The following is a 12,456-nucleotide window of genomic DNA, read 5'->3' as shown; positions in this document are numbered from 1 at the left end:
CTTTTATGACTGTTTTAGTAATTAACATCAGGTTCATGAATTTATTATGCCATGACTTTGTTATTATTTATGACATTGTGGTTGCAAATAGAAAGAATGAAAGATTTTAATCTCAACAAAATTATCTTTCGTGTATAAACAAAACTGTCTGGTGTCTGCCTTAGAAAATTCAAACAATTAGAAGTTAAAAAAAAAAAAGCCACGACTGAATATTTAGTCCAACTTTCTCCCATCTTGATCACACCTTGCAGTCGAGTGGGAATGGATTCGACTAGTATTTTCAAATAGCGAATGTTCTCAGCCACAGCATCCCAGACATCCTGGACGAGCTTCCACAAATCATCAGGACGTCTTGGAGGAGGATTGAACCAATTTTTCCGCATATGTTTCTTTACTTGTGTCCCGTAGCTCAATCGGAAGAACGTCAGAATTTAGATGTCAATGTCTCAGGCTCAAATCTTCGTCACTCCTTTTCAATTTATTGTGTTACAGGATAGTACAATGTAACAATATAAGAAGAAAAAACTAACACTAGTATTATGCACCTGTATTGTTCAAAAACTAACATTACATTTATATTATTTATATCGCTAAAGAACGGTAAAAGAATATAAATAACTTGAATATTATTTATATCGCTAAAGAACGATAACAGAATATAAATGTTAACTTGAATATTGTTTATATGGCTAAAGAACGATAACAGAATATAAATGATAACTTTAATAGGCCTATTATTTGTACCGCTAAGGAATGATAACAGTATATAAATTATAACTTGAAGATTAATTATATCGCTAAATAACGATGATAAATTACAATTGATAACTTTAATATTATTTATATCACTAAAGAAGGACGATAACAATACAAATGATAACTTGAGTATTATTTATATCGCTACAGAACGATAAAAAATTACAAATGATAACTTAAATATCATTTATATCAGTAAAGAACGATAACAGAATACAAATGATAACTTGAATATTATTCATATCGCTAACGAACGATAACAAAATAAAATGATAACTTGAACAAGGCTCGAACTTACGACCTTCGAATCACTAAGCTAGTACTCTACCGCTGCTCTACGAGAGACAGATGTTGAATGACTCCTGCTTAAACACAATAGTTCTGAAAATACTTCAAGTGCGATTATACAAGTGCATACATCATGTAACATCACTGTAACACGAAGTGGATTTAGAATATATTCGCTATTCACGAGTGCAGTCACTTTTTTTTTTGGCAGATTTACATTACGAACTACATACTAGCGTCATAAGAAAGGTAGACTCAAAGAATCCCTGTTTTGAATAGTGCGGTATATATAATTGCCAGCAATAAATATAAATGGCAGCAGAAGCGAATAGAAGCTGTTAATATGGGTTTCTTCGTTCAGGTTTGCCAGTCTTTTCTTATTACTTCATTATTGCATTGCAGCAATTGTTCGTAATCATCTCAACAAATAACTAGAAGAAATGTAGATTTGGCGCGATGGAGACCAAGACAACGTCCTTTGCAAATGCCCACCGAGGTCCCCCGACTTGAACGTCCGTAACTTCTTCTTATTGGATTACATAAAAGATATCATCTATGTACCTCCACCGCCTTATAACCTGCAAGAGCTGCGACATCATGTATGCGAGCCATAGAGTCCATTCCAGTAGATATTTGGAGCGCGTATGGCGTGTGTGAATATAGTATATCCACATTGACTCTTTGTGAGACATGCACTAAAAATAGAGTTGCTCTTTCTAGTGCCATCATTTTCATGTACACACGACTACGAATAGAGACGCTATACCCCATTTATAATCACGGAGGCTTTCCGTGAGAAAACACAGGCACACGCACACACACACAATGTCACACTGTATAACAATTTTTATCCCACTATATGTTAAACACATTTAGAAATACACATTTTATAAATGTCTTCACATTAGATTTCTCAGTTGCAACACGTATTTGTCATGTTTACGGTTTAAGAATATTTTAATACCTCAGTTATTATTAAATAAAAAGTAAAACTGGAAAGAAGTAAAAATGCCACAAAAGGTTTTCAGTATTTAAATAAAATCTTGCAAAACTCTCGTTCGTAATCATGCTCAATGAAAAAAACACTAGGCCCAACCGGAAATCAAATCAGGATTGCCAACGTGATAGGCTGATAAATTTAAGGCAGATCAGACCTGCTACACAAATTAATGTGCATCATTTGTCATGGTTTAACCTTCTCCATTCATTAATCCATTCCTTAATCGGATATTTAATGACGCTGTATCGACTACTAGGTTATTTATCATCGATAGAATTGGTGATAGCGAGATGGTGTTGGCGAAATGAGGCAGAGAATTCGCCATATGGTTGCCTAACTTTTCCCTTGCAATGGAGAAAAATATCAAGAAAAATTAATTACTTTTTTCAAGCGGGAATCGAACACACGCCCGATCGAAGATCAGCAGCAGCGGACAAACGCGCCTACTGCCTGAACTACACCAATGGCTACACAAAGTTAGGTCCACCATTATCATTAGCAATATACAGAAGTGGGCATTCTGCTGGCGTTCGTGAAAATAAAACCGCATTAAATTAGGCCTTTATATTTTTATTGACCACATGATAATTGATTAATTCACATTTAACTTATGTACAACATTAATATGGGATAGCGGTTACAAAATTAATATGGTAGGGTAGAGTAGGCTATCACAAATCGCACCGCTTCCTAAATGGCACCACTGCTAGTTTAAATCAAGTTACTGTAGTAGTGTAGCATTTAGTGGTATTGTTACAATCTACCATGTGAACTTCCACCATGTCACTTGATTTCTGCCTCTTCTTTGTGCTAGCAACTTGGTGATAGAGTATTTAATATAATCGCTCAGGTGGATGTATATTTAGCTAACATTTTGTAACTAAATAACGGATTTGTATGCAAAGGAATCCATAATCTTAAGATGTTATTGGTTAAAAGAAATATTAAAGAACATTTAACTTAGTACGATTTTCGGACATGTGGTGATTATAGGCTAGAATGAAGGAAATAATAACTTATGACGTAGTTTCTTAATTCGCACCACTTTGTAAGTGCCTAATTCGCACCGGTGCGATATGAGCAACTGTAGCAATTCTAGCCGTACAAAAGAAGGCCAAAAAATTTTAACTGAACAAGGAATGCATCAGGTGGGTGGAATATCAAGTGGTGAGATGGGCGTTAATACAACAAGTGTGTGTTTTAGAAGCGCACGAGATATTTTGTGCCACCTATGAAAATTTTTAAACGTCAAATAGTGCATCCTACATTATCAGCTGGTGTTCTTCCAGGATCGTGATTTGTTTGCTCTGATTCAGGTTACATCAACAGTGAGCTATTTGTCGAATAGCTCAAACATTTTATTTGCCACTCAAACCTGCCACAGAAAAAAGTGCTGCTTCTGTATGTCCACCTATACGAACCATTCCAAAAATTTAGAAACTAGATTATCTCGGGAAAATTATGTGCTCCTATTTCAGCTTCCTCGTCATAATACTCAGAGGCCCAGCCTTTAGATGTTTCTATCTTCAAACCATTTCAGACAGCTACATCATGAAGCAGTTCTTAGGTGGCTTCGAGATAATCATGGAGAAAAGGTGACGAAGTTTACAGTTTGAACTGCCTGGTGAAGCACATGGCAAATGTGTAACAATAAAAAACGGATTCAGGAAGTTTAAATGTTAGGTAATTTATGCTCTATTTTTTCAATTTCATTTGAAGATGCGTTACTCTCTTTCATTAATTTCAATAAACTTATAATTTGCATTTATTACATTATTCATAGTAAATACTGTTCAATATGTTCAATATTAAAAGCTTTCCTTCATCCTGTTCCCTGCAGTTAAAGAGGTGCGATTTAAGAAACCGCAGGTGCTATTTAGGAAACTAGTTGCCTAAATGGCACCATTGACGAGTGTTTCGAAAATGTCATTCTACTTCAAAAATATTAAATCAAATTCAAGGATTCTTTTTTACATGAAAGGTAAATGTTCTGGGAATGTATTTCTATAAAGGAATGCAGAAAATAAAAATTGTTTTGTTCAATAAAAATTATAAATGCTAAAGTGGTGCGATATATGCAAACTTACCCTATAGTAGTAACTACTATCCTTTATATGGACTACATTCCTATTTTCACTATCTGAAATAGGCTTCTAGAGAAAAGGTATCGCCACAATATTCAGTTCCATGTTAAACACGATACTAACCGCCTCATAAATCGCGTGCCTTGAAACAATTGTTTCCCAATGCTGTAAGCTGTACGTACTGTACATAACATTACGTAAAACTTACAAATGGCCACCATATTGTTGTCTGAGAAGTACGAGCGGGTGTTGAACTCGGTGTAAGTCCGGAAGGAATGTAACTGCAGCTGTCTCATTGTTGTACTAATGGGCTCGTAAAGCAAGCATTCCGATGCGACTCTAATGCCATCTGATGCTGGCCGTTGTCGTGGACACGAAGAAACAAAAGAACACGCTGTAGTATTACAAAGAAAAACCATGCAGCATGTCCGTCCGTCCGTTACACAGCAATGTGTGAAGTGCGGTCTAGCAGTGAATGCCCCGTGTGAAAACCAACGTTCCGAAGAATTTCATTGCCGATTTTAATTAAACTTATAGATAACACCTGCGCTATGCAGCCAACTGGTACTAGCTATACCGCTAATTTAATAGCAATAAAACGCCAACTATAACAAGAAACCTCCTCTTTCTTATTGCATGAAGTATAAAGAGCATTTATTGTGATACTACAAAAATCGCTTTCGAGATTTTCGAATCACACAGGAAAAAAAAAAGTGGCACTGTATTTGAGGAAATCATACGTGTAACATCTATACACGAATAGGGGTAATGGCATTGGGATACGGTAAATAAATTTTAATAGCAAATTTTATTTAGGTGTGTCCAATAAATGGAATGAAAAGCCATCAATAACAGTTAATGCAATAATAATAATAATAATAATAATAATAATAATAATAATAGTAATAATAATAATAATAATAATAATAATAATAATTAACCACCTCTGTGGTATAGGGGTCAGCATGCTGGTCTCTTACGCAGAGGGCCCGGTTGGGTTGAATTTCCTGGTTGAGGTTTTTCAGGGTTTTCCCTCAACTGTAAGGCAAATGTCAGGAAATTCGGGCCACAACATCCCTGAATATTACCGGCCTCATTCATCACCAGAAATCATATTCACAACAAATCAGTAAACATCTACAGACGCCATCTAGTTCACAAAAATAAAACCAGAACTCAACAATAGTACACAGGCCTTCCGATTTCACTTAAAAGATTAACTCGCGATATGACCAGAGATGTTAAATCAAGTATAAATAAAAATAAAAAAATAATAGTAATAAGAATAATAATAATAATAATAATAATAATAATAATAATAATAATAATAATAACAGAGGGGCAAAGGTTAATTGAGAGTTTTCGGTCTCTGATCGGATCAAAAACGCTGATAGAACTCATATTTAACCCTTGCGGTGAATTTCGGTGAAGTCCGGAAGGCCAAATTAGTCAAATTCAGTCTCCTAACATCCACGCTGGGGCCCCATGGGCTCTTTTAAGATGCGAAAGAGAGAGTGGTGTGCGGAAGGCTACGAGAAGCTACCGCATTTACTTGTCTTTCCCAAGAAAAACTGCAAACATGGCATGACGGAGACTAAGAAGAAGGCTGAAAATAGGAAAGATTGGAGAATTCTGGTTTGTAATGAAAGTCTGCCCTTGGGCAGAAAATTATGAGTAATAATAATAATAATAATAATAATAATAATAATAATAATAATAATAATAATAATAATAATAATAATAAATATTGGAGAATTCTGGGTTTGTAATGCTCTCGGAGAGAAAACTATGAATAATAATAATAATAATAATAATAATAATAATAATAATGATAATAATAATAATAATAATAATAATACAGTGAAACCTGGGATGTTCATAACTTGAGGGGAATGATTTAAATTAACTTATGCACAACTCAGAATTTCGTAGCCTACATTATTATTAATATTATTATTATTATTATTATTATTATTATTATTATTATTATTATTATTATTATTATCGAATCTACAATTATATAGAAATTTTATTTAGCCATTCATATGTTAGGGGGAAAATAATTACAATAGATAGTTACATTAGCACTCGTGATGACAGATTTGGATGTAGTTCATAATGTATTGTGTATATATAATGTAGAAAGTTCAGAAAAATTGTAGAGCAACAATTTTTCTCGAATAATAGATGCACTGGAGTTCAAAATTAATATTTTTTTAGTAGGCATATGTAATTTCCGACGCTTTATCAACATCTTAGGTTATTTAGCGTCTAAATGAGATGAAGGTGATAATGCCGGTGAAATGAGTCCGGGGTCTAGCATCGAAAGTTACCCAGAATTTGCTCAGATTGGGTTGAGGGAAAACTTCAGAAAAAAACCTCAACCAAGTAACTTACCCCGGACGGGAATCGAACCCAGGCCACCTGGTTTCGCGGCCAGACGCGCTAACCGTTACTCCATTTAAAATTAATGTTACAGTAAACTATGTATAAATGAGATTTTAATATAAGTTAATTTCCGAATGACTAAGAACTAGTTTAACAGAACATAAAGAGCTGGGCGTACTTAAGGATTCTTTTAACATGTCCAAATATGTTTTAATCAATAGAATGTGACTTGAATTTTAGTGTAGGGCTATAATATAAATAAACTGCATACTTATATTTACTATGAATTCGTTTCTGCATTCACTAAATCAGATTTCAAAATACCTTAATTGTTATTTTTTTATATTATACATGTTTATTGTAAACCTCATGTAATTTTGGGTTATGTTTCGTTCGGATTTGCTTCAACTCCTTTCATAAATCTAATCTTGTCTTCTAGCGACTTGCTCTTCCTTCCACTGTCACAAATGATAGCAAGACAACTACTGAGGGACCTACAATTCTTTCAAATGTTCAGAAATAAGATAAGCTAACTTGTAAATACGGAGAATTCCGGCTACAGCGATAAAATTAGAGATATGGGACATCTCCGCTGAAGGAACGAGGATGTGTATCGAGTCATATCACTGGGCTTTGTGACCTGTGTTGTAAACAAATGCAGTTTCTCCTCCAGACTTGTGTGGAGCTTGGTGGAGCACATATCGCAATCCCAGTTAAATACTGTCGTAAGTCGAAAATCACGTATTACTTTCCTAAATTATTTCCAACATTATTTTACTACGTGAAGGTATGAAGTTCTAATAATGAAATAGTCAATTATCAAAGATTTTGGTACCTATTCATTAAAATATTTTTACATCAGTATTTTACTAGGAAATAGCATATCTTTACAAATAATAATTTTCGAGTTACGACACTATTTTATTGGGAATACGATAAAAAGCACATAATGTCAATACTCCAATGGTACGGGATTTTTCGGACACACTATACAATAAACTGGAAATAGACATTTCTGCTTGTGCCTCGATAATTAATTTTCCTCTTTAATATACAAGAGAATAAATTTTTATGTCCTAAACATTGTACCTCTTATAGATACAAAATACCTAACAGGAAGGTTTATTCTGGCTCTCGTAATATCATAGCAATCAACTTATAATAGATTCATAATTATTAAGGAAATATCCTTATTAAATATACAGAGTGATGAAAAACTGGACGTACAAACTCCTAGAATTAATAGAAGAGATATTAAACACATCCACGACGCGTTGCGCATCATTAGACCGATAAGTGGCGATTAGTCAACCTGTTCAGATAATTCTGAAAGAAATGTTGTAGGTTGTTACTTGTTTAGGAACCAGAAAACACAGATTTCACATTTTGAATTCATTATTAAGTCTAAGCATTTTGTAAGTGTTCGAAGTGACCTCCATTAACTTCATTATAAATATGGCAACGATGCAGCAGACATTATCGTCTTCGATGATGGTTAATGCTGATTAAACGATCGTACAAAAATTTTCATCACATAGTCCAATAGCGGCAGATGGCTCAACTGAAAGAAGTCCAATGGCAAGACATTTTCGTTTAAGCTGATTTATTAGTTGGTAGTCTGCACAAAATAATGTACTAAAATTTACTTTGTTCATAATCAAAATATGGTAATCGTCTTCATCCATAAACTCAAACTTTTGTCAAAATAATAATAATAATAATAATAATAATAATAATAATAATAATAATAATGTCAAGTAAGGCATCGCAAACAGTAATATCATTCTGGAAAAATCAGTTCGAAACTCAAGGCAAATTAATTAGGTAACTGATCTAGAATTAGTTCTAAACTCAAAGCAAATCAGTTATGTAATTAATATAGAATTAGTTCTAAACTGAATTATAAATTATGTAATTTAACTAAAATTAGTTATAAATTCCAGGTAACTTAATTATATAATTTATCTAGAATTAGTTCTACGTAAATTCAAGGTAACTTAATTATGTAATTTATCTAGAATTAGTTCTAAACTGAAAGTAAATAAATTATATAATTTATCAATAATTACTTCTAAATGCAAGGTAAATTAATTATGTAATTTACCTAGAATAAGTTCTGAACTCAAGATAAATCAATTATATAATTAATTTAGAATTAGTTCTAAAATGAAAGTAAATAAATTATATAATTTTAGTTCTAAATACAAGGTAAATCAAGTATGCAATTAGTTCTAAACTGAAGGTAAATAAAATAATAATTGATATAGAATTAGTTCTAAATTTAAGTAAATTAATTATGTAATTTATTTAAAATTACAGTAGTTCTAAATTCAAGATAACTTAATTATGTAATTTATTTAGAATTAGTTCTAACCTGAAGATAAATAGATTATAAAATTTATCTAGAATTAGTTCTAAATTCAAGGTAAATTAATTATGCAATTTATCTAGAATTAGTCCTGAACTGAAGGTAAACAAATTATATAATTTATATACAGTTAGTTCTAAATTCAAGGTAAATTAATTATGCAATTTATCTAGAATTAGTTCTAAACTGAAGGTAAATAAATTGTATAAGTTATTTAGAATAGATCTAAATTAAAGGCAAATTAATTATGTAATTTATCTAGAATTAGTTCTCAACTCAAAGTAAATTAATTATATAATTTACCTAGAATTAATTCCAAACTCAAGATAAATTAATTGTATAATTTATCTAGAATTAGTTCTAAACTCAAGGTAAATTAATTATGTAATTGATCTAGTATTAGTTCTAAACTCAAGGTAAATTATTTATATAATTTATCTAGAATTAGTTCTAAATTCAAGGTAAATTCATTATGTAATTTACCTTCAAAACTCGAAGCAAAACTAAATGTGCAAATAATAATTAAGTTTATTACTGTAGGTCAATTCATCAAATTGGAATAAACGTTTATTTACATTGAAATTCCTATTTAATTCGAACTTTCGAAGCTTACATTTGGATAATTCGGACCTAGACCTTCATTAGTTTCAACAAAAAAATAGTTTTCAATCTGGAATTTTATAACAAGCCCGAAAGCATTTCGTGGAAACCTCTATTATCAATGACTCCAAGAATACAAATTCTATTCTTAAACTTCATAGTAATTGACAGATACTGGAACACAAAAACGTCGTTGCTACTGTTAATAGATTTCGTACCATTATCCAGCGACTAACCGCAAATGTGAGCAACGGGTGGTATGTCCAACGCATTTGCTTACAGGTATACACTATGTAGGTATGTCGACCTTCACAATGTCGAAGTATGTAGCATAATATACAAATTGTGATGCTAGCGAAGAATGTTGAAGTGTTTTCTTTTATTGACAGTCTAACTTTTGGATGGATATGGATATGATGAAGTACAGTGCACATTTATTGTTCGTAACTGTATACAAGATCATAAATATTTTATTAATATGGATTTTCTAGAAAAAATAGACAAATATTTTACTGGTTAAGTCGATTTTTTAATATTTCAATTACTTTTTTAATTCATGTTAGCCTTAAGATCTGAATTAAAAGTATTTCATTGTATCAGCAACAAATCAGACTCATAAAAATTTAAGAAAAGTACTGATCTTGTACCTTCGCATCGCCACTTTAATTCACAAATCCACGATTGCAAATAGAGCCTATGACTTACAGCTATTCGCACATACACCGTGAACAAATTCAGACCTTGAAGAGGATGAACACAGACGTAATAACCGACCTTAAACCCCACGAACGGTTTAATAACAGTCGTGAGATGATAACTTGAATGTGCGCAGGAGTTTCGCGCAAAATAATTACACCAGACTGCATATTTACTCTTAGATTATTACGTCTTCAAGTCCACTTACTTTGAATTGATGTTGCGCCAAGATTACGAACACCAGCAGCAATGTAGAAAGCAATATTACTGACCTTACCCAGGAGTCGCACCTGCAAGAAAAGGAATCGCAGAGTTAGATAAAGCGAATTGGTAGCTGAAAAAGAAGCATAACCTATATATCAAGCGGAAATTAAAATTAGTCGCTGTGCCTCCAATATCCGCTATGTGCATTTAAACAGATTCGCAGGAGCAACAAAATAAACTCATTACTTTTAATTGCCTTAATTTTCAAAGCTATTTTCGGTATATTTTCATCATCCGTATAGTCACAAATATTGTTACCGAGCAACTGTGATTTATTTGAATATTATATGAAGAATGTAATTACAGTTATTTTCTGTCGGTAATTGATATAGTAACAATTGTCATGTATTTTTAAAATATAATGTGATGTGTAGTATATGTAAATGACACTCGGGAGGAAATTAAACACAGAATAAATATGGGAAATACGTGTTATTATTCGGTTGAGAAGCTCTTAACATCCAGTCTGCTGTCCAAAAATCTGAAAGTTAGAATTTATAAAACAGTTATATTACCGGTTGTTCTGTATGGTTGTGAAACTTGGACTCTCACTCAGAGAGAGGAACATAGGTTAAGGGTGTTTGAGAATAAGGTGCTTAGGAAAATATTTGGGGCTAAGAAGGGTGAAGTTACAGGAGAATGGAGAAAGTTACACAATGCAGAACTGCACACATTGTATTCTTCACCTGACATAATTAGGAACATTAAATCCAGACGTTTGAGATGGGCAGGGCATGTAGCACGTATAGGCGAATCCAGAAATGCATATAGAGTGTTAGTTGGGAAACCGGAGGGAAAAAGACCTTTAGGGAGGCCGAGACGTAGATGGGAGGATAATATTAAAATGGATTTGAGGGAGGTGGGATATGATGATAGAGACTGGATTAATCTTGGACAGGATAGGGACCGATGGCGGGCTTATGTGAGGGCGGCAATGAACCTTCGGGTTCCTTAAAAGCCATTTGTAAGTAAGTAAGTGTAGTATATGTTTTTGTCGATGTTTAATCATATTTTTATAATAAAATTTATCTGCCCTTACATCTAAATTAAGCTTCACAAGATTTGTTCTAAAATCCTTACTCAGCTAAAAGCATGAAGGAATGGGATGGGAGGGTAGAGTAGCAGAGGCCAGCGAACTTCAAGGGCACAGGTCATACAAAGGCGCAAGTTCGAGCGAGCTGTGAGAAATCCGCTTCTTCAAAGTAGACTTCGGTTCTTGTCACGCTCGAACATAGAGCATGAAATGCACGACACTAGTTTCGATCTCATAAGTGATACAAATACGTCATCACTAATGAGGCAACTAAGTCAGGAGATAATGGGGTAAAGTGGCCAGTTCCTTTGCCTCTCCATGCATACATCGCGGATTAGATACATATTACACTAATCAGAGTTCAAATTTATACAAAAAATTGTTCTTCCTCTGACACATATCAAGTGAGATATACTGCCTGTTAATACTAGGGCATTCGAAAAGTAATGGTAACTAGTTACTGTTTAACATTAAATTTATTTAGGTTACTTTTAACATTACATACTTAAAATATAGTCTCCTGCCATGTCAACAATACCGTTGCCAAATTCTTGGAAGATGGTGGATTCCATCTGCAGCAGCATTTCTGGATATCTCTCTCACTGATCAATCTAAAGCTCTTCGGATGTCAATTCCTGATTGAAAGCGAATGCCTCGCTTCCACCCAACTTGCAATAGTTCAGTATAGTAGGACTTCTCTTCCATAAGCTTCTCGTAACGTCCTAAAGCATTAAGTTGCAAGTTTTTCTCTTGCGAGTTGAATTTTTCTGAAGCACCTTCGTTCGTACATTTACGGCTGTATTGTTTGCTACAAATCAGAAACAGCCACTGCCACTGTATTTACAAAATATGGTTACTTCGAGATTTTCAATATTGCAAATTTATGAAAAAATCGCTGCTATATTACGTAGATTTCAATGGTCACCGCTACGAGCTCTGATTTACTCTATAGGATTGTTGTCATTACTTATCGAATGCC

General features: G+C 33.2%; 1 protein-coding gene across 1 annotated transcript in view; it reads left to right on the top strand.

The window, feature by feature from the left end:
- The window catches only part of sha (shavenoid), a 364,087-nt gene that overhangs the window by 241,035 nt on the left and 110,596 nt on the right, over positions 1-12,456 (top strand). The window lies entirely within an intron of this gene.

Source organism: Periplaneta americana, chromosome 5, assembly GCF_040183065.1.
Source record: "Periplaneta americana isolate PAMFEO1 chromosome 5, P.americana_PAMFEO1_priV1, whole genome shotgun sequence".
Lineage (NCBI taxonomy): Eukaryota > Metazoa > Arthropoda > Insecta > Blattodea > Blattidae > Periplaneta > Periplaneta americana.
This window is presented reverse-complemented; position numbering and strand designations above follow the sequence as displayed.